General features: G+C 34.2%; 1 pseudogene; it reads right to left on the bottom strand.

Annotated features, from left to right (window-relative positions):
* Positions 1-23,602: 23,602 nt before the first annotated feature.
* Positions 23,603-23,779, bottom strand: LOC145292626 (U2 spliceosomal RNA; annotated as a pseudogene).
* Between the last annotated feature and the right edge of the window lie 1,027 nt (positions 23,780-24,806).

Raw genomic sequence — 24,806 nt, 5'->3', positions numbered from 1 at the left:
ATCAGTATGTGTGTGTGTGTATCAGTATGTGTGTGTGTGTATCAGTATGTGTGTGTGTATCAGTATGTGTGTGTGTATCAGTATGTGCGTGTGTATCAGTATGTGCGTGTGTATCAGTATGTGCGTGTGTGTGTGTGTATCAGTATGTGCGTGTGTGTGTGTGCACCAGTATGTGCGTGTGTGTGCACCAGTATGTGCGTGTGTGTGTGTGTGCACCAGTATGTGCGTGTGTGTGTGTGTGTGCGCCAGTATGTGCGTGTGTGTGTGTGTGTGCGCCAGTATGTGCGTGTGTGTGTGTGTGCGCCAGTATGTGCGTGTGTGTGTGTGCGCCAGTATGTGCGTGTGTGTGTGTGCGCCAGTATGTGCGTGTGTGTGTGTGTGCGCCAGTATGTGCGTGTGTGTGCGCCAGTATGTGCGTGTGTGTGTGCCAGTGTGCGCATTCGTATGTGTTTTATATAAGCTCAGCTTAAGAGTTCTTTTTCCCATTGTTCTCTCCACAATGCTTTAGATCTTTATAAGATTTTTTTCATGCTTGTGTCTCTTGTGCAACATTATGAAATCGTTAACAAAAGAGACTAACCTGGCATTAGGATAATCCCCTCGCAACCACGACTATTTTTGGTTTTCTTTCCTTGAATGTAGATTCCAAGTTCAAAAATTACTTACCTGAAAAAGAAGAAAAAAAGATGAATAGAGATTTTAGTTGGAGCTCAAAACTGGCATAAATACATTTTGTGAGGCAGAGTGTTAGAACTATTTATTGTATATGTGTTTATATTATTTACGTTACTCTTAAACCCCCAGGAGCAGAATTGATGCTAGAAAGGCGAAATAAATGAAAAAAGAACTAAAGAGCATATTACAATAAAACCTACATTGACAAAAGAGATATAATAAAAGGATATAGAAAGAACGTCACATTTATTTTTCTGTTTCTTTTATATGCTGAGAATATTTTCGGGGAATGGAAATGGCATGCTCAATAGCAGGAATAGACATTCCGTTGGTTTTAACATGGCGAAATTAGTTGCTATTATATGCCTACATTCAATACTCTTTATACAGTATTAATACCAGCGACATGATACGCTCACAATACCAGGATCAGCTAGCGGTATCATTTAATTCCTCTCCATCGCAAGAGGGGAGAAACACGAGCGCGTTAGGAAGGAGAGGATCAAACCAGTTCCGATGGAGAAAACTTTGACCTCTTCCCTAGTATGAGCGCTTCAAGAAATCGGTTCCTTATTTACAACGAAAAGGACTTTACAAAATTGGTTTATACGCTATGACATTGCCGGCTCGTATATAAAAGCAACCTGTGCCAATGCATGATAGAGTATGATCGACATTTGTACCGACTATGTTTGACACACATATCCTTCTAGATCCCTGCCTATCCAGGCGTGTAAATCAACTCGATAGGCTGAACCTTTATCTGGAATAATGTTCAGCTTACCAAGAAAAACAAAAATTACCAAATCTTGATTGCCAACTGCCGACTACATTTGAATTTATTCAAGTCTTTAGCAATTTAATTACGCACAAAAAAAGCATACACTCTTGATGTCAAAGACCATAATTCATTAGTCTAATTTTCTATCGACACAGTTTAGAAAAAAAAAAACTCATCCTATGGGGTTAAAAATACGTATACTCGTATTTCAGTCGATGATATAGTTTTCTAAGACCCTGTAGACAAAAAATGTATGTTAGATTACCACAACATGGGTAAACATTGACACACATATATACATATACACACGAGTGCAATCGAAACATACATACACACATACATACATACATACACACACTAGCTAAACGCCCGCCGTTGCTATGTCATACTGTACGCTTACACGTGATGATAATTTATGCAGATTGCGTATGTATTATAGAATCAATCCTCTATTGAATATTTTATATAATGACGAATAATTTTCCCAGGTGGACTAATTCGCAAAGGTAAAATTAAACTAATGATAATGAAGTTCAAATTCCGTCTGTGTTTGTTTAGGATATCACTTCAGCTTATATTTGGGCTTGGCGATGAATGTCCTGGAAACACACATGACAAGTGTTTAGTTTTAAAATATGCGAAGAAAGAATTTGCCGTAATTTTAAAATGGTACCACCTTTTTCGTAAATTGAACTCATAAGAACAAATGTAAATGAAAAGGTGAGGTATACCCGGGTTTGAACACGGGATAATTCGATCTGTACTTTAGTGCTCTACCACTGAGCCATGTTTCCAGATGTCAATAAATTTGTTTTGTATTTTTCTAAAAAGAAACTATTTGAGATTTTATCTCCCTTGCCGGTGTAACCTAAAATATTCTCTAGTATTTTTTTTATAGCAAGAACGACTTTAGGATCGGATTTTTTCGATTTTCAATATTTATCGGACGCATTTCTGTACATAACATACTAGAATACTGCCAAACATTAATCATTTTATAAAATTGGCAAAAGAGAGGCTCAGCTGTTTCAGAACCTATAAGCAAAGAACCCACACACACACACAAAGGGACATATACATATATATATATATATATATATATATATATATTATATTATATACTAGCATGGGTGTCCGGCGTTGCCCGGGTGTTTGAAAGTGTATGCTGAGCAAAAAATAAAAAGGGCATTTTTTTTTAATTTGACCACTATTATGACCCCTTAAAATTTGTTTTGGGCTCGAATTGACTTATTAAGAACCATGGCCAAGGAACCTATATCTAAAATTTCAAGTGTTTGGACCCTAAATTGTCGGAGGAGTTTGGTAGAGTTCTCAAAAGGTCAAATCGTTGAATTTTGACCCCTTTACAGCCAAATTACAGGCCGAAAACCGATCACATAGATTTTCCCAAATCTCAGTATCTGTAGACTTAAAATTAAAGTTATTCCGAAGGAAAATGTACACAGACACGTTTACTTTATATAATATATATATAGTGAATAAATGATAAAAACTATATTCCAAAATTATATGTGTTGACCATCTTATTTCTTTAATTTAATTGACATTTTCAATTCTTGACAGTATCTTTTTCGTAGCGTGAAATCAGTTTATTGGGGCATTTAAATAAGCATTTTTTTACGCCCATTGGTGGATGTTTAGATCATATTGTGATGCGACTTTCAATAAAACTGATTGTCGTTAGGTTTGTGGTCGGTGAAAACGTAGAAAAGTATTCTTTACCGTAAATCTGAGAGTACCCCTTAGCAACAAATCTTGCTTTGTATTGTTCTACGCCTGATTCTGCACTCTTTTTTGTTTAGACCCATCTGGTAGAAATAACATGTTTATCTCTTGGGAGAGGCACTACCGTATAGGTATCATTTTCGGTTAAGGCATCTATTTCTTTTTTCATGGCAATTTTCCATTTAGCACAATGTTCTGAATTAATTGCTTCGTTGAAGCTTTTTGGCACATTTTCCATGGAATAGCAATAGTCGATTTGATAATCTTTTATACTGTTGACCACAAAAAAATCGGGTATCTTCTATTTCTTTTGGGATATCTTTCGACTTTATCATCATCATGGACACTCTCGTCTCCATTTTTATTGTTTTCGTTTGTTCTAATTACTTGAGGTAATATAATTTCATCCTCTTCATAGTACGGGTTTTCGTCTGTAAAATTAAACGTGTCTGTTAATTTTACACACCGGATTCTTTTATTTTATTTTTTTCAGGAAAAAAATATTAAATTGGCTGGACTGTTTTTATCGTATCCAAGAAGTATACCTTTGTCGGCTTTAATATTCAATTTACTCTTTTTCTCTATATATGCGAAGCCAGTTGAACCAAATATATGCATTCTGCTTAAATTTGGTATATAAGAAAACATTTTTACAGAATATATATATATATATATATATATACTAGATGTAACCTGCCACGCGTTGCAGTGGCTCAAATTAGTGTAATGGAAAAATTTAATAAAAGAGAAAATGCATGTTTCTTATATTAGTACAGCAATCCACTGCAAAAAGTGAAAAAGGCGAAACTGAAAAAAATGGTGCTCTTGCAGAATTTGATCTGGATCCTCGAGAGTTTCTGTAATCATTCATGTTTTGGACTAGACCAACAATCAGTGGATGAAGCCGAACGTAGCAAAAATGTTTAAACGCTAAATGCTTTTTTTTGTTGTTGTTTTAAAAAATGTGAATTAGTAATTAATATTTGGTTGATGGTGGGGGGAGGGGGGTTACTATACACAGATTCGAAAAAGTCGTCCAAAAACAAATAAATGAAAGCAAAGGTAAGGTAATTTACGTTTCTACCTAATTGGATAATTGTTTAGTGTTTTTATGTGATGTAAAATGTTTAATTGGCTCAAAAAACAGAAATGGTCGCGAATTCTGTTGAATACGTTAAGTTTGGGAAAGTAAGTTGAAAACTAAAAACTATACAAAACAGTGTCTGAAACATATGTTACCATGACATAGGCTGGCATAATGGATAGGTTTCTGACAGTATTTTGTATAGTTTTTTTAGTTTTAACTCACTTTCTCTAACTTAAAGTAATCAACAGTGTCCACCACCATTTGTAGCTTTCAAATACACAAATAAACACTGTTTTTCGAGCCGACTAAACGTTACATTAAATGAAAAGGGTTTATATTACTAAACACAGATACAAAGAAGTTGTCAAAAAATAAATATATAACAAATGTTATCAAAGGCAAGAAAAGTAAGTGTTCTACCTAACTGGATAAGATTTTAGTGTTTTTATGTAATGTATAATCGGTTAAAAAACATTCAATGGTTATCGGTATATCTGAAAAATACAAATGGCGGCAGACTGTATCGAACATGTTAAGTTTGGGGAAATTTTGGGAAAATGAGTTTAAACTAAAAATACTGTTAGGAACTCACTCAATATATGTTACCATGATGTAGGCTGGCATATAATCGGTGGTTTTAAACTTTTGCTCGATACAGGTGACCACTTTTAAAAATCCCTTTTAGTGATTACCTGGTTTGAGGATATTTGTACAACTAAACGGCAAATCTGCTCAAAAAAATCCGGTATTATTTGACTTTAAGGCCCGTTTCACGTTCATATATAACGAAATATTTTATTGTAGATTTCGGTGTGCTAAAAACGAATCTGCAAACCGTTTACGTAGCAAAAAAAAAGGTTTTCATGAAATTACTTTTTCGAAAAGTGGGTGATCACTTTTCAATGTAAATTTAACTTAGAATGAGCACCCACTTTCTGGCCACCTGAGAGAGGGGCGTTTTTCTGTTTCTTGGCTAAAAAGTTTTTTTGTTTGATTTCTTTTGCATGGTAATAACCCCTGAACTCTGGGACTATTTTCCATTTAACAGTCGTAGCCTTCGTTTACGCTATGCGTAAGCGTAAACGAAAGCTGTTTAGCCAATAAACATGGGAAAAAATCCCCCCTCTCTCAGGTGGCTAGAAAGTGGGTGCTCATTTTAAGTTAAATTTACATGGAAAAGTGATCGCCACTTTTTCGAAAAAGTAATTTCTTCATATCATAAAACTATTTTTTTGTGACGGAAACGGTTTGCAGATTCGTTTTTAGCACACCAAAATCTACAAAAAAAATTGTGTTATTTACGAACGTCAGACGCACAGCCCTTAATGGAAAATTATATCAAAAATCCGGGGGAAAATAGTTTTCAATAAAAACAGCAAATGAATTCGATAGAAAAAAAATGGATGCTATTTTTGTTTCTTTCTGTGTGTTTCTTGGCTTAAAATCTTTTTGTTTGATTTCTTTTGCATGGTATTAACCCCTGAACTCTGGGACTATTTTCCATTTCACAGACGTAGCCTTTGTTTATGCTATGCGTGAGCATAAACGAAAACTGTTAAATATGCATTCGCGTACCAAACTGTTTTGTCAAAAAAACTTTAAGCCAATAAACACGAAAATAAATGCCCCTTCCTCAGGTGGCCAGAAAGTGGGTGCTCATTTTAAGTTAAATTTAGATGGAAAAGTGATCACCTTTTCGTAAAAAAAAATTTCTTCAGATCATGAAAACTATTTTGATACTCCTTGGGCGTTGAGTTCCATGGCGATCTGCAGAATTAGTGGTCGTTCCCTTAGGACCCCCCTAGTCAAGGCTAACGCATGCGCTAGCAGTGTCAGAAATTTCGTGAAAATAGCGAATAATTCCACCCCATCTTTCCAAGCTTATAACTCCTCGAAAAATGCAATTCAAGCCCTAATTTTTTTTTCAATTTAAGGAGCTAGGACCAAGGTTCTATTTAAAAAAAAAAAAGAAACACAAATAACGTGGTTTAAAAAGAAAGGTTTTAAACTTCAAACTTTACAGGTAAAATTCTAAAAGAACACTATTTTTTTAAATTTGAATATATTATGTATTGACCTTTTCTCTTCAATTTGTGAGAAAATTAATTATTTACTTTCGGGTTACTAAATTAAGTATTTACTTAAAAATTGGGATGGGGGGTCGTGAATTAAAAAAAAAAAACGTTTGTCTAAAATATTATATTCGATTTATTGGAAAGAACATAAAATTTCACATTGACCCTTAAAATATCGTAATAGAATCAATAGAAAAATTTTGATAGATTTTTAAAATTTAAAAATTGAAAAATATTGAGCTTAAAAATTGAAAAATATTGAGTTCGGAAAATTCATTACTGTTAAAAAAAAATATATTTCTATTACTTTTAAAACAACTGTAATAGTTTATTTTGGAAGTATAATCCATAAAGAGAATAAATAACCCACTTTTAACAGAGAAATTCCGATACTTTTATATTGTATTCGCAGTTTCGTGTTAGGGGTGTCAAAAATTCCTACAAAAATTCTGATACTGCTACCCCCTAGTCAAGGCTAACGCATGCGCACGTAACATTTTTTTTATTTATTTACTTACGTGGTGGAGTTTCTATACTGATAGGTTTTTTGAAATTTTTTCACTGAATTATTATTGATTAAACACTAACCAGATTATGAAAAAAAATTGAAAAAAAAATAATTTCAACATTTGAAAGGGATACTCACTTTAGTTACCACGTTCTGGTAAATCAGTCACTTTTTATTAATTTATTTTTTTTTCTAAATACGGAAGTGTCTTCGGGAGATATAAAATGGTCGCATGTTGACGAAGCAATGTATCGGGAGGCGTACGGGATTAAAAATTATTGGTCCACCTCCTCAATTTTCTTTTAAATGACGACTTGAAATGGTTTTCGACTATGCTGAATACGAAAATCGCATCGAAATTTTGCAGAAATAAGTAGTTATCAAGATATAAAAAGTTGTATTATGCATTGTAATCTTTGGCGGCCATCTTTTTTACGTGTGTGTATTTGTTTATGGCGCGTGTGCACGTAAAAAGATGGCCGCCGAAGAATACAATGCATAATACAACTATTTATTTCCGCAAAATTTCAATGCAATTTGCGTGTTCAGCATACTCGGAAACCTATAAATGTCGTCATTGAAAGGAAAATTGTGGAGGTGGACCTAATCTAAAAAAAATACCAAATTATTAAACATTTCTCCATCATGTTAGTGAAATTTATAATACTTTAAAAAATTAAAAAGAAACAAAACAAAAGTTTTGAAAAAAACTCATCTTTCACAAAAACAATTTAAAGAAAAAAAAAACACAAACTGACTAAATAAGTAAAAAAAAAATAATTAAAAATCTCGAAACTTTATTTTCATGAAAACAATAAAAAAAAGTCGTGTTCTCTATTTTTTTTTTCTTTAGGAAACAAATATATTTCTGACTTACAAATGTGGTAGAGACTCATTATTTTTACTTTCTATGGTTTTGATATACCGCGTTTTTATTGCTTACAAAATGGGTGACTGATTTATCAGAACGTTGTAACTAAAAAGTGAGCACCACTTTCAAATGTCGAAATAATGATTTCTTTTTTACATTTTTTTTAATAATCTGTTTAATTAGTGTGCAATCAATAATAATCCAGTGAAAAAAAATCCAAAAACCTATAAGTATAGAAATTAAGCATGGGAGCAATGTTTGTACAACAACGTCGCCTTTCGCACTTTTACAAACATTTTTTTAAAAAAGTAACTAAACAATTTATTGATAATTTGTCACGTGTACAAACATTTATTTATTTACGTAGGCTTAACTCCTTTCATGAATAAGAAAAGTTTTACTCTTTAAGAATAATAAAAGGAAAAAGTTACTGAACATTTATAAAAGGACTTCTTTTCATGAAGGCCAGAGGAATAGTTGGCCGAAAATTCGTGATACAACAACAATAAATAAAAATGGTGCTAATGCAGAGAATCGCGCTATTTTTAAATCATATTTCCACGTTTAAATAACGTTTTACGATATTTTTTTTTATTTATTCAATTGTAAGGTTAAAGTACAGAATAGGTACAAAACATCCTTACCTCCCCATGTTAAGAATGACTTTTTAAATAATAACATTATTTCAGCACGGATCACTCTCTGCATGAGTAATCTTATATAGAAAAAAAAACCTCAAAAGCAAGCAACAAACTTTTTTTTGGCCTGATATAATAAAGAAAAGATGTGTAAATTAAAAAATTTGGAAGATAAACAAATGAAATGTTTTTTTTTTTTTACTTATCGAGTTAACAGAAAATTAAACCTTTCGTCAATTCGTGGCTGTGAAATGAATCGAACCGGAAGTTCAGTTTTATAAACAGAACAGATTCGCAGAAACGATAAATAAATATATTTATTTTATTTTATATTTTAATTTTAATTAGGTAAATTTATTTTAATAACATAAAAACATACCTCGACTCTAAAAATGGGTTGTCTGAAAATTTCAAATAAATTGGTAACGTATAAACATGGTTTTATTTCTTTAGAACGAACCAACTTTACATTTTTATATATATAGATATATAAAGGAGTTATTTCTTCCAATATATATGACAATCCCACGAACTTGATACTAATATATACACTGAAGGTTCCGTATATTTACAAACTATTATATGTATAAAGAAAAGTATTATTGAATTCATATATAAGCATTGAAATATATATATATATATATATATATATATGCCAGTTAAGCTTCAATGTATTCTCCGCATTTTATCCGAGTGAGCCTTCGTAAGGCTATAACATGGAATCGATGTTACTTCGTGTTTTTCTATATTCCCGTGGTATTGGTTTACTAGCCAGCCAATCGCATTGTTAGTCAAATATCCATTTACCTTAGCCAGTTGGCGCACGTTTTTTGGAGAAGGGTTAACAGTAACAATATAACTAATACTACATGTAATAATACTAATACATCTTTCGTTTATAATCCCTTCCAACGGCACAATCCGTCGCCGACAGTGCAACATCAGGCTGTACCATGTGTCTTTCTATTAGAGTTCAGTTGTTCCTGTTCATTGAAATTGATCACCATCTTCCACCCTTCCATAACCCCAATCATCAACGGCGCTTAGTTCGGCCATTAAGTCCTCCCAACTCTTTTGATACGTCTATTAAGTATCCCATTCAAGCCTACGCCGTCCCTACTCGTTTGGACAAGCTTGAAATAAAAAGACGAAGGTCCTTTGACAGACCGGCGCCGAGGCTGAACGATTCCTGCTTGTCGGTAACATTCGGGCACCAGCTTGTCTGCGCGGCAAAAGCATGAATAAACGGTGCCTTGGCGGGAAACAGAGGCACTGAGATCCAACGCGTGTCAGTGAACGGGTTTTCTTAATGATACTGATTGATTAACCATATCATAGATGCGGTGATATGTAAACGATATATTCGCCCTCAAAAGTTAACGGATCCTAAATTAAAGAGCGATTACATGTCCACTATAGAAATAGTAAATTATACAATAAAGAACTAACCTTTTAAAAAGATCTCTCTCAAATGTCGAAGTTTACGAAGAGTCACGTAGTCATCATTTGTACCTTGCGGCAAATCTAGGAGAAAAGCTGACAAGTATAGCAAAGTAGGAGAATTGAGCGATTATAAAATAAATATCGATTGCTATTAGTCCTTATAACCGTTCGTGATGGAGAATTTTTAAAAAATCTAACCTTACCTTAAATATTATTTATATATAAATACTAGAAGATGTACCAGGCGTTGTCCGGTATAAAACAATGGTAAATTTCTTAGAACCACATGAAGTAATTTTTTTTACATTGAAGTCACCACTTATCAAGGCCAGGAAACCACTCGGGGATAAGGGTTATTGCATGTACAGTACTCAATGGGATAGTATCATAGTAATCGTTAGTCCTGAAGATTTGATAAAGTGTCTAACTTAAGGGGCGGTTCATCAGGAATTGTTTTATGTTGGACTTTAAGACATCCAAGTTGTAGACAGGTAGGAAGCAGACAAACGGAAGAGAGTTCCACAGGCGGGCACTTCTTAGAAAGAAGCTTTGATTATGGATTCTACGCTTTGATTTAGGCACAGATAAAGAAGGGTGGAAATTAATTACAGTAGGAGAGGTTGCAGGAAGAGAAAATTGCATCCCCCGCTAAGCCACGAAGTCTATTTTGCATTCTGTCAAGGCAAGATAGGCTGTTTTTAGCAGCTCCTGTCCAGATGTGGCAGAAGTACTCCATCCTTGGAGTACTTGGCTTTTATACAGATAGAGAATTGCATCAGTTGTGAGATATCTTCTGGAGCGTTAGAAGGATCCCACCATCTTCCTAGCAACCTTGATGTACGTGTTCAATTTCAGATCAGGAGTAAAGGTTAAACCTAGAAGCTTGTCAAAACATAGCCTCCCCAAGACGAGAGCCATCCATTTAAATGGATTCTTGAAGGGGATCAGAGCGTTGATGTAAAGACAGGAGCTTGGTTTTAGATGCAGTAAAAGTAACCAGCCACCTCTTCCCCCACTGTACTACGCGCCCAAGATCAGAGGAGAGAGAATCATAGAACCTTGTCAAAATGGAAAAGAAACTTAGCAATGTGCATGTGACTTGTTTATTTTCCTAACAGTTCATTTCTTGTCAGTTAAAAAAGAGGAAAATACTCGAGATGAAATCGAAATCAAACCCTTAAGACAGCGAGTCAAGTACGATAACCATTTGACCAGCTTGCTACGATCTGTAAAAGGGGTTTCAAACCTTGTGATACAGATGATAAACAGATAAAAACATACTGACACGAAGTACCATATATTTTTGTTTCAATTTGACCTTTTAGCAGCCTATTTTCACGGGGGAAACCTGATAAAAATCGTTTCTACAAGTCTGAATACCCTGTATACCTGATTTGAAGTCTGTATATCAAAAGTTTGTTACGTATATAAGTTGAGAAATGTCTTCACCGACATTTTCATTTTTATACATATACTAACAGGTCATCCAGCATTACCCGGTCGTTAAATACGCTTAAATATATTTTTATGAATGCAGATTGTGTGTTTATTATCATACGCGACACAATGTATAGTAATGATTTAACAGTTTACAAAAAAAAAATGAATCGTGCACTACCACTGAGAATCGAAGTCAAACCTTATTTACATTTTTCTTTGACTAACTTGAGCTATGAAGCCCTGTTTGCTGCAAGGCTAAAAATTAAACCATGAACAAATAGCTATTACGTTACGCATACATATTCATAATGTCGTCGTTCGCCCTCCACCTGGCAAATTCCATTTTTTGTGAAATTTTGAACCGATTTTCCCCGAGTAATATAAAGATTCGTATAGCCTGTATATTAAGTCTCATGCCTGTACGCCATATACGTCATATTATTTCCAGCATTGCTTTACTGTTCTCATTTGAAATCTTTTTTCGCAGCTCTTTTACTTAAATGACCGCCACGATACATTAGAATTTTGTAGAACTTCAGAATTTGTCTAACCATTGATATTTTCAGGCGCTTTAACGAAACCATTTCATTTTCAATTTCATTCATAGTATCAGCCGCATCGGGTCAGTAGCGTAGTAGAAAAAGTACTCAGTAAGATTAAGTTGGACGTTGTACTCTTGATATTAAGGGTTTAAACTTCAGTGCGTGCGACACTTCAAATGTAATAACGAATTATTTAAGTTTTCTATTTAGTGATAGTTGATGGGACAATTAGCATGCTAACCCTGTATAAAAAGACTTCCATTTTATATTGACCAGATTTGAGTTCAACGAGGTAGATTTAAGGTCAGGGGTCACATCGATTTAAACATTGTGGAAATAACACACAAGGTTCGAATCATAATCCGAAAATCGAAATAATGCGTATTAATTGAAATTGAACGTATCCAGCCGTAAATTTATTTTAGTTCTTTATTTTATTCGAACACAATGTTTTCACAGTCATATCAATGTCTTTTTCTCCCAAGTTACAAAATTTTATCTTCATTTCTAATTTCCGTAAAATATGTTTTCCTTTGAAACATTTTTACTTGGCACAAATACATATAGCCCCCATCAATTTTGCTAAATTATTTAACCAGCACTGCTCACTATGAATAGTCGAGTCAATTTTAAATAGAGGTTGAGTTACGGGAAACAGTTAAATTGAAAGTGGAGACTAACTTCAGACTGAGGATTAAAATTTGTGCTCTTGAAAATGACCATATTTCTGAAATAATGTTTCGCTTCCTTATGTTCCACAATGGCAGAGTTTAGTAGATGTGTGTTTATGTACATTATAAAATTTGTGTGTAAATATTCGCAGAGTTTTTTTTTTTTTTCCTTAACAAATATTTCCCGTTACTTACCCTGTATAAACAAGACGGGGTTTACATTTTTGTCAGTTTTATGATAGCAACCACTCCCGTTTTAGTCATGCAAGGTTCTATTGACACGTTGACACACCAGTTCCCGTCAGATCACCGAAGTTAAGCTATGATGAGCCTGCCCCGTATCAGACGGCCGACAAATTCCAGGTGATGTACGTCTTCTCCGCTTATTTCGGCATTGTTTCCATTCGCCCTGTACTTCTCGCCACTGAACGTAAGCAATTCCGAATCAGCAGACGAATAGTGTGATTGCGCAACCCTTGCCGCACAATTACACGCCCAGCTTTCCCTACAGGGAGTTTTCTTTTGTCTTTCGAGACTGAACGGAGGAATCGATATATTTCATGATACCGCCGGTTGACACCGTTGTTTCCATGGCAAAGAAAATATTCAAGGATAACCTGACATTTAGCTTTTTATTAGCGACTACGCTGGGGTTTAGAAGGCGGCGTCATCCCTTTCCTTTGATTCCGCTAACTATTCTTGATTCGGACCTTACAACAGCGAGTTGTTAAGAAAGTGGATATCAAATATATTTGGAGTCGGTAGTGTGAACAAGTTTGAACACCCGTCTTTTAGACCACTAGCGAGTGTGCTAATTACCTTTCAAATAAATGCTTAATCCCTATCCACTTTATGGCATACAGAATGAACATTGTATAGATATGATTTTATGATTTTTCTCATTCCCAAAAACGCGGCGTGTGGTAAGAATTTATTCAGAAGCTTATTTATCACGAAAGCGAAACGCCAACAAGGTAATGACAATGTATTTAAAATATACATGTTCATTTCTTTAATGCTGCAAGGTGACGATGACACGAACCGACGACGTAAGTCCGAATTCAGTTCATTCCCCAAAATCACATTCATGTAAGTACTCAATGTCTATACTACGAAACCTCAAGCGTCATAAAAAAAATATTATAATATTTTAAAAAATACTAGGTTTGTTTCTTTAAAATTGTAGATGATGGTGGTCAAATGTTTAACGAGACAGACCGACGACCCGAGCATTCAAATATGAATAAATTCTCTAAAAAAAAAAATCACTATGTTACCGTACTACCAACTCTCATGTAGTCCTTCCTGTAAGTACCCAATATTATTTGCAAGAATTTTAACTAAAAATATGTCGGCTAAACTAATGCCGACACTAGAATCTTCATGTACATACGATATCATCAGTTTAAAAAGTAAAGAAACTTGAAGTACCTGAAGATCTATGTATTGTATGAAACTGTTTCGTCCCATGGATTGGCTCATTCATCTCTTTCTTGGCCTTTAAGAGTGATATCTGCTCTGGTGCTTCTCTAAAGTCTATTGGTCCTTGGTCAATGTAAGCATACACATTTTATACTGAGACTTATTTTTTTTATATACTGCCAGAGTGCCCCCTTTTGCCCTGGTTTTTAGGGGAGCTGTTTTCTCCCCACATGAAAAACAACCTTGTGTCACATTTGCTTTCGTGGGGAAGAAAATTAAGTGCATATATGGCACTATCGCTTTCCCGTGGAGCGTCATGGGAACGCAACCAGCTCCCCGGGTGGTAACCACGATATCCAAACGATAGGCACATGGAAACATCGACAAAAACAGGTCGAGATGGCGTCGGCTGTAACTGCCTGGTATGGGTCGCTTCTTGCTTACATTGCATCGTACAGGCATCGTTCCATCGTCAGCATTAATTGCATGCTGAAATTTAACGCTTATACAAAAAAAAAAAAAAAATAGCGAACAAATGCATTTTCTAAAAGTATATAATTTAAGGTTTAATAATAAGGAGCATATTTTTATGCATATACACCGTTTCTATCTCTTCCCTTTATTTTCTATTCTATCTTTATTTTTTCTTTATTAGTGGCTCTTCTTTAATGATCCCATTATTTTATAGTGGCACATAGAATATATGTAGATAAAATAGATATATAACTATATCCTCTGTTTTGCTCTCAAATCTTGTAACTACTTTAATGACAAAGTACTATATTATCGTATTCATTCATTTAATATCTAAATATTAAGCCAATTTTTTTATATTTGTATTTTCTTTAATTCTAGCTAGTCTCTTATGAGAAGCATTTCGTTTCGAAATACCGTGGCATACGCACATGTTTACTTCGTTTTCCCGATGCTATAGTAATGTTATAACTTATTCCCCATCTCATGATTTGCTATGCTCATGGAAATCCCGCTAAATATAACGCCTCTCACAATTACATATACATGCGTAAAATGATAGTGCTAAATTGTTTATTTTTGTTGGTAATGCAATATATTTAAAGCGAGATACAAGTCCCAAGAGGATACTTGTTGTGGCTGTTTTATGGTAGACGAATGCGTCTGAAAAATTGAGCATTAACCTACTTACATACTTTAAGCAAATATTTGTATTTAAATAAACAATTTTTCCATTTATCCTTACACTTTTCTACTGTTTTCCTTTATCAAATAGAAAACTTGTCAAATCTTAAACCGATTCTATTTGCTTCTATAAACGTGACTGGCATTTAGCCTTGATAAGTTGTCACGGGATTTTTCGAAAATCGACTATAAGACACGTCGTTTAAGAACAAGTTCGATCTTGTACGTACACTATCTAAAGACTTCTGCATTAAAGGGATCATAATAACATAATACTATCAAACGAGTAACTATGTATATATCGTAACACTTTTCAATACATAGATCAAGTATATAGCAAACTACGTCGCAAAGGGCATGGGACAACTCAATCTTTTTGTAACGAAAGTATTTCATCATTCACCCACCTCTCTAACGTGATCGTTTTATAGTCTTTTTCTTTCTTACAGAGACGTAACTTCGCCTACGACTAGGTATTGGCATGCAGCCGTCAGACCTGTTCGGTTATATATATTTCTAATGGTAAAATGGTTTAGGTTTCTTTTCATTACAAACGGCTTATTTATCAATGTTATAGGCCACTCGAGAACAAAGTTTAAACTGTGATTATTCATAATGTTGGAGAACGGACAAGGTTTAATAGCGTAGAGCCTAATAAGAACTTGTTTATATTGACAGGCAAAATCTGGAGGCAATTATGCGAGACCGGAAATCAAGCGTGAGGTTGTAAAGGTCATGTCGATTACGGTCGGGAGATTATTACATTGGACTTGAAAAATAGCGATGTCAAAGTTAATTGTAAAGCAGTTGCACGATATTGCCTTTCAGAGAGAGGCAATTCTTGAAGCAACTTTGCTCATTGAATTTTTCTAGTTTTAGGCACACAGAGACAGCAAACACAGAGCCAGGGAAAGAAATAGCTAATATAGGTTGTAGCTCGACGAATATCTATTGCGAAAGTATTGCAGGCGCTACTATATACTGAAGTACAGTCTAGCACTTTCAATGAAGTGCAAACATAATAGTAATATAGAGATAAGATCGCAAAGTCTGAACGGTAGTAAAATAATAAAATAAAACTGCACGCTAGATATCGATACTGGGTTTCTACTTTAAAATGATACTCTGAGCAACCCAATTCCATATGTGGCAACAGTAATCCAGCTTATGACGTTTTGGCTCTTATAAAATACTATCGAGGGATACCCGGCGTTTCCCGGATGTTTGTAGGTGCATATGAAAAAACCCGAAATGTGAAAAAAAAACAAAAAACAGGTGCCCGAGAAAAAAAAAACGAAGCCTTGACGACGCGCAGTTGGAAAATAGCAAAGTGTGAAAAAAAAAAAAACAGGTGCGCGTTTTTGATTGACGTGACTGCGATAGCTATTCAACATTTTGTACAGGACAGTTTTTAATGAGGTCAATAAATCGGTTTGTTTTTAAAAACCCACTCCCTGTTCATTAAGGGGAGCGTCACGTCTCGAAATGAAAGCTACCGTCTGATATGACGAAGTCGACATTGACCAAACGTTACTTAGCTCTCTAGAGGCCATTGGCTTTCGGCCAGTGATTAGAGTAGAGTTTCGCTTTTTTTTTAAATTTTATTTATTTTATTATTTTTTTACCAAAAACCGAATGTAACGCGTACCGATGCCGGAAATGTAAAATAATTAACGTTTGGAAGTAAATAAAATGAAAGACAGGCGAGCTCCGTGGTTAACTGCGAGATATAATTTATAGATTATATAACAAGTTTTAAGTTTTGAACCGAGCGAGCGCTTCTCTGAAAGAAGCCTTTTGTGGACATCGAGGAAAAGCGTTCATACATACATTTTCGCTTATATATATATATATATATATATATATATATATATATATATATATATATATATATATATATATATATATATATATAATTGCGCCAGGAGCGATAAAGATTATGGAGCGGAAAAATGAGCTGACCATTTTTCTGCCACAAGCTGTAATTCATTAATATATAAAGTGTTTTACGTATTTAAACAACGGCTGTATACAGAAAATGATGAGCTCTTCAGTGTGTTCCATCTCATACATAGTGGCGCCTTTGTAGATGCCAGGGATTATAATAAATACTGATTAATACCATATTTATCTTATGGATAATGTTAAGAAAATTATGGAGCAACAGTCAATGAAACTCCATTATAGGGATATTATTTTCTCTCTAAGACTTTATTTAGTTCGTTTTTTATTATGGATAGAATACTACGAAAGGAAAATATTGAAAACCAACAAAAACACAAATGGACCTGAGAAACAATAGACTGAAAACGAAAAATAATGTAAAATAATTACAAAGCAATTATTAAAGAATGGCGAGATTTCTCAACTAAAGGAGGAAAGAGTAGCAATACGATATGTTATCATTTATCCCCCCAAATTTTGACTTTAATATGATTAAAAATCAAGACATTTCATGCAAATGTAATATGCACAAACTGCAGCACAATATCTGAGGTGTGTTATAGGCGTATTACCTCTACACGTCCTCCAAAACTGTAGATTACTATATGTTTTCTTGTGAGAGTTCACTGCCAAAATCGGTTAAAAATCAATGGAAGTGGTAAAAATCATCTCTAATAAATTCCTCCTTCCCCCGCCACCACTTAACACCGTTGCCGGATCGTTCACAAAGGACAGTTACGAAGGAACGCCGGTTTGGGTTTTCTTTAAAAAATAGTTGATTAAAAAAACGGAAATGGAATTTTAACGATTTGAAGGGTTATTAATGCTATTTTTGTTTTCGCTTTTCGGTGTTTTTTTTTTCCGAACAAGTCCATTTACGCTTTTTGTTTTTTAAAGTTTTAACGTTTGTTCGCCGTTTTTTTCTCTTTTTAAATTGAACATCGTATTTTTTCTTGATATTTACACAGGTTATTACTTCGCTTATTCTTTACTTTATTCCCCCCTTACACACACCTCCAAAGAACCGAGCAACGCCGAGTACCCCCGCTTGTTCCTTAATAAACTAAATTTTAAACATATGTCCTTATGTTGAGGTCAACAAGGATAGATAACTAGTGTTACGCTCGAAATGTTTGCATAAATATTTCCGCAAACATTACTTATTAAAGAACCTGGAATCGTCTCGCTGGAATGAAATTCGATTTGTTTTCATTTTTCAACCATACTATTAAGTGATTAAACATATATAAAGTTACAACAGGAATATTGCTAGCACCCTGAAAATGCATCACTGGATTACTTCTGAGAGGGATGTGCCTATGGTTATGAAAACAATGTTTCCCGTTACATTCTTCGCTGTTTAAAGTGAGAGCCACACCATGACACCTCACATCTTCGAAGTCGGCTTGAAATGTCAACATCGAAGTGTATCTGAGTGCGCTGAGGTGTGGTAATCCCCTGGTGCAATCAAGCGGCTGCTGGCCGACATTGAGTGTGGCAGCAAGACTGCACAGGTCCACAAGTCCAAAGAGACCCTGGACTTGTTTCAGAAAAAGTGCTACGACTTTCTCTATTACTTGACTTCTTTTTCCCCCCGACCTGAACCCGCTGGACTACTTCGGTTCGTCATACATCGAGAACATCACCAACATGACCTCTTACAACATCTGATCACTAGTCTCATCACTACCATCCACTGAGTATTCGCCAAGCTCCCGCCGGCGCTTGTGGAAAAGCCATTCTCTCAGATCCGGACCCGTATCGACGCGATGATTAAGGCTTAACGTGGCTACACAGAATAGATGTCAGCGCTCCTATATAACAAAGTTACCTGAATTGATTTTGTCAAATGTTTAAAAAAAAAAGTGTTGGTGTTTTCATCAGAGCGACAATTATTCGTTTCAGCCATATTAAATCTATATGTTAACCAAACTGTGGAAGTCTTAAGATCGGAGCTCCTATGGTGTTTGGAATATTGGGTCAGGCTTTACTTGTAGGAAAATATCTTCATGACAAATTTTCCTGGCAAATACCTGTACAGAGATAATGTCCGCACGAGGGTAGTGTTTAGTAGATATCAAAATTAACAATGTGGTCTTTTGTTCTTACTGCTAAATTTCATAATGCTCAGTAATCTTTTGCTTTTAAAATGAGTCAATGTCGTGATGAGATGCTGCATGCGAAGTATAATCACGTGCAAAACGTTTGCATAAAAAAAAAACGGAATAATATTAGAGCTAAGAATTTTTGTACCGTTATTTCATCCCAGATAGGACACTGCATCTTCGACGTAAGTGACTACTATTTAGGATTATATTTACAGAGATATTATGTAAGGTTTCTATTTACATTAGATTTGAACTTCTGCATATCAGTTCAGTTAAGAGAGCACGGACTCGGGAAGAAATTACGGAGCCTAGCCGTTCCAGAGAAACGCTATTTGGGTAGACAGCTTTTCGGCATCTAGAATCTCTATAGGGCAGGTTTAAGATTCTGCTCCTTGTCGGGGGCATGTTCGTCGAAGGGGTACACATGCTTTGAGTTTGTCTGAACACTTTCTATTATAATACGAGTACGAGCGATGCAATATTTCGGGGATGGGACAGATGTTAATATTTGTATATGCTAATTAGACTGAGACGATTTAAAATATCGTTACTAATTCCATATATCATTACGGATAGGGAAACGTTTCGTATTTATATAAGAGGCTTAGACATATGTTTATTCGTGGCGTTAGTCTCGTCGTAGCGGATTATATTTAGACTATACGAACTCTAAGAAATTTCACTGAATGAGCAATATTTTTAGTTCAACTTTTTACTAACTAATAGATTTTTCCTGGATAGTGCAAAAAAAAAATGCAGCTAATGAGTTTAATATTTATATGAAAATAGTTACAATCGTATTTTAAATATAGTACTGGCCGAAAGGAGATAGCTACTAATTAATACTCACAAATTAATATTGTGCCACATCGTTTAATACAAATAAAATTAGAGAATCTAATTTACTCTTCCAATTAAGCATCCCTTTGTTATTTTAACGTAACGTTTTGATAACTTTTTTGTTAAAGCAAAACCGAACACCAATATGACTAAGAGTTCATTTCTCACACCATTATAAAAATGTAATCCTCTTAAGACATTCGATAACGAGGCTACGTCAAAGAACACTTTCTTTTCCTGGGTTGCCAATATGGTCCTTTTAATGCCAGATTTCGCGTAATTGCCATATTTCTGAAGCAGTTTGGCCTTACAAATTTGTATTTGCGTTTACTCCAAACCTAACGTACTAATTAACTTAGGAAAAAAAACAAGCAGAATTTATCATCCTATATTGTTTTATGTATTGATATTCATATTTAAAAAAAAAACCTTTTTCTATTTATTTAAAGAGAAAATACAACATTATGATAGGAATAGTAAAATTACGTTAATCTGCAATAAGATCTAGCTATTTTGAATATTATTTTAAACATTAATTTTAATCGAGTCTAGTTTTTTTCGGTTTTATTACCAGAGAGTATCATTTTAATAAACTATTAGGTGTAATTATATTCATGCAGATATTCTACATGATTTATATTTGCGTAAAAAGGGTTATAAACACAACCCCCTCTCTCCGTGTATGTATGTATAATTATATGTGTGTGTTTAAAAACTGCCTACCAAACTCCTCAGTTTTGCCTACAGATATGAAATTTCATTTCTAGTTTATCGGGAACTTTATATTTGTGTTTTAGCCGGGGTAAAACTGTGCGAAAGTGAACATTAAAAAAAAAAAAGAAAAGAATTTGCCAGCTTAATACGAAAGACGAAACTACGAATATGCATGCGTAACATAATAGTTATTGGTTCATGTTTTCATCTTTAACCTTTCAGCAAACATGTCTTCATAGCTCAGACATTAAGGTCAGAGGATAAGGTAAATCTAAAGCTAAATGTTTTTGTTTCGATTCTCGGTGGTGGGGCACAAGTCCTTTTTTTGTAACTTTACATTATTATTATATATTGGGCCCAATAAAATAAATGCGAAATATGCATTAATCAAAATAGAATATCTAAGTATTTTACGACCGGGCAATCTGGGCGACCTGATAGTATTATTTACACTAGCAAGCGTATTAATTTAATTCCAGAATATCGTTTTACATGCACTTGGTAATACGTTGATGACGGACATTTAATGAGGAAGGGTTTTTGGGCGTATTTATATCAGCTCCCATGAGATGTCGTATTTCGGACGTGATCATGTGTTATGCGCTTGAATATTTGAATTATATTAAAAAATAAGCCGATATATGCAGGTATTATTCAATGTTTACCTGAAGTCTTTATGAAAAATAATGTTTTATTTGTAGGATAAATTATCTATGTAAGAGTAATTCCGTGTAGTTATGTGTATATTTTCCGTGCTCCAACTTTTCATTTACATATTTATGCTATGCTTATATATGCATGTAAATATATTTTACTCTTTATGTGAACACTTGTGTGTGGGTATATTATCCGATATATTTATTTCTACGTCATTCCGAAAGTATTATTAGTGAACACATCTATTTAAACGTATATGTGCGTGATGAGATACCGCAGTTGGGATGTAATCACGTTAAGCGTGGAAATACTAAAAGGTACAATATTTACAAATGAGGAACAACTGTTTAGATGATATATGCAAGTATTATTCCGTGTTTACCGTGCATCTTTATGAAAACTGTTCTGTTTGGCAGTGTAATTTTGTGAGGAGAAATTCTGTGTATATGCGTATACTTTCTGCTTCATCGTCTATTCGTGCGCTCACGTGTGCTGCGATGTGTGGGTGTGTATTATTCGATATATTATTTATAAATTTCTACGTCATTTCCAAAGGAGTGGTTAGTGCACGCGTCTGTTTTATGGCATTTATTTTATGAAGTTCGATTTTGCTTTTTATTTCAGAGTTTCGATCCAACCATTTACATCCTGCCAATCCCAACACTGGTTTGACCGGTGTGCTGCTCCATTTGTTCAGTAACAATAAGAAAAAAATAATTTATTTGCTTTGTTTTATAATTTACATCGTTGTTTATTTTTTTTTTCTCTACTTGAATGGTTAGATGCGTGTAGATGCTGAAGATAAAGATTGATCGATTGCTTACAACTATTCTATAACGCGTTTTCTTTTATCAGGCATAAAATGTGTGTGGGTATATATATATATATATATATATATATATATATATATATATATATATATGCAGGCTGATCTACCTTTCGCTTGTGTGTAAAATATAATCCCAGGAAGATTTGCGTATTTTTTAAAAAATAAATGCAGTTTAAATCCATTGGGATACTAGCTTTAACATGCTATCGATTTGCGCTTTCATATGTGGAATTTCATCTGAAGTTATTATATAGATAACGGTAGGCACGGCTGAAACGAAAGGAACGAGTAAGTATTTTCTGACGGAGTCTCTTTAAAAACCTAACAAAAATCAACTAATTATCCAGTCAACGCGACATTTTCAGATTATTAAATGAGGAATTACCTTTATAAGCGTGCATCTTACCACACAAGGCTCTCATTTGAAGATATTAGGTTAAAATAAATAGACACACATTATATATATATATATATATATATATATACACACACACACTGTGAAAGCAAAATTAAGACTTCAAAAAAGGTGTTGATGGCAACAAAGTGTATTGCGTTTTACGTTACAATTGTTTCCATGTCCAGTCGACAATTTCAAACAATATATCGTTTGAAAAGTTAGATGATGGAGAGTATATATATATATATATATATATATATATATATATATATAATTATTATATACCTAGTGACAAGAGTTTTTCATGCTTATGCAAAAATCAGTGTAGCTTGACAATTTGTACCGGTTGAGAAATTCAAACGCAGAGCCACCTTTGACTCAATTTGCTAAGCCTTTACCCCTGGTCACCAAACACTTGCCGCGAGAGTAAACGAATTTAATGACTTGGGCGCTTAATTAAGGCGAAGAAATTAGACAATCCAGAGTTTTAACGACGGAAGTCTTCAAAGTTGCATAAATGCTAGTTTACTAACTTTAGTTAGTAATTCCTCGACAGTGCTCATCCTTAACTAGAACATTTCTGTAACGGATTAAATCCTTGAACTGAATTTTTGTGGAAGAAGGTTTTGTACTCCTAACATTAATTATAGTAGTTTTGTCGAAATTCTTTATGCGTCAAAATTCGTTACACGATTTCAATTGTATAAATTCAAGTTTAAGACTTCACCAGACGAGGTCATAACTAGGGATATGACAGGAGAAAACTTGTTTTGACTCTTGAGTATAAATCTGATACCGTTAATCAATCGAAAACCCACATCACGATATAAACAAGGCCGATAGCCATTAATCGCGTGCTCTTGTGTAATGAATGGATGCGTGAATGTAGGATTGACATGAAATTCTTAAAGATAAGCTAAAATGACCGTAAAATGGGCTGAAATGACTTAAAAAGTAAATGACTTAATGTGACTTTAATGAACTTGAGGATGAATTGAATGACCTTATGAATGACTTGAATGCTTAAAAATAACTTGAATCCTTCAGAAACAACTTGAATGATCTACCAATGACTTAAATGGCTTTGAGACTGACTGGTTGTAAAGTGGGTGATCATTTTACATTAAATTGATACAGAAAATCGATCTCCCACTTTATATCACAAAGATAAGTGCAGCATGTAGAAAGAACAGATACTACACTTTGATCTTGGCCAAAAGGACAAGAAAAGCTTAAAAAGCTAAGAACAGCATCTATTAACAGACCTTTGATCTTAACCAAAAAGGTCAAGCACAAAAGTGTTACGGACAGAGCGACCTATAGAGTCGCTTGCACGCGACTAAAAACACCAGAGTCAATATAACGGAAAGAATATTCTCTTGTCATGGACTTAGAGATAACAGATTGAAATTTGAAAGAGTTTGTTTAAGTGGGTTTTATTTTTCCTCCCTTGAACAAATGCAACATCTACACCTTTAACACATGTGCTAAACAGACGTGTTCCAAAATTCATAATAGGTTAATTGGTTTAGGAATATAGGCTCATGCACTTAATTGACGGATTTAACGTATTTTAATTCATATTAAAAGAGATTAACATTATCAATCTAGTCTGCCAATATTCTATACACCTGAATGCAGGTATTGTATGAACAATACATAACGGCAAATGAATGTGTACTCTTTGACCTCATACACTATTTAATATGATCAAACTTGTCCTCCTTATCAATACAATGACGAAATGTATTTGCCGAGGTGGGGTTGGGAAATAAGTTCAACATGATTGGCAGGTGAAACTGAATGGAATACATGTTACCTATTATAGAAAAAATCGATTCGAACGAAAAGCGATGGCTATAAAAGAAAAACATGTCTATATATCTTGAGAATTTTAGATTAAGATTTTACTTCTGATCTCTAAAATTGCTTATTTATTGCCGGCGAGTTGCTGGTAGGTATAGATAGCTACTTACCGCGGAAGTAAGTTTACTGTGGCAACATACTTTTAATTAACCCTAAACCATACGATCGCGTTTTATGCATAACATCTGAAATTTCCAAATGCTCACACATCCAATATCGACCAGGCTTGATGTTGCTTTACTTCAGGAATATTATATTAAGTTGATGGCAAAACAAATTTTGCACCAAGTTGAACGTAAAAAAAATTCCACCAACCTAATAGAAACCATGTGTTAAAGTTATTATAACTATTATAACTTATTACTAGGGCTATGACAACAGATTATTTTCATCG

The sequence above is a fragment of the Euprymna scolopes genome, chromosome 13 (assembly GCF_053919585.1).
Source record: "Euprymna scolopes isolate OS-2025 chromosome 13, ASM5391958v1, whole genome shotgun sequence".
NCBI classification, from domain to species: Eukaryota; Metazoa; Mollusca; class Cephalopoda; order Sepiida; family Sepiolidae; genus Euprymna; species Euprymna scolopes.
The sequence above is the reverse complement of the archived record's forward strand: the minus strand, read 5'-3'. Positions and strand labels throughout refer to the sequence as shown.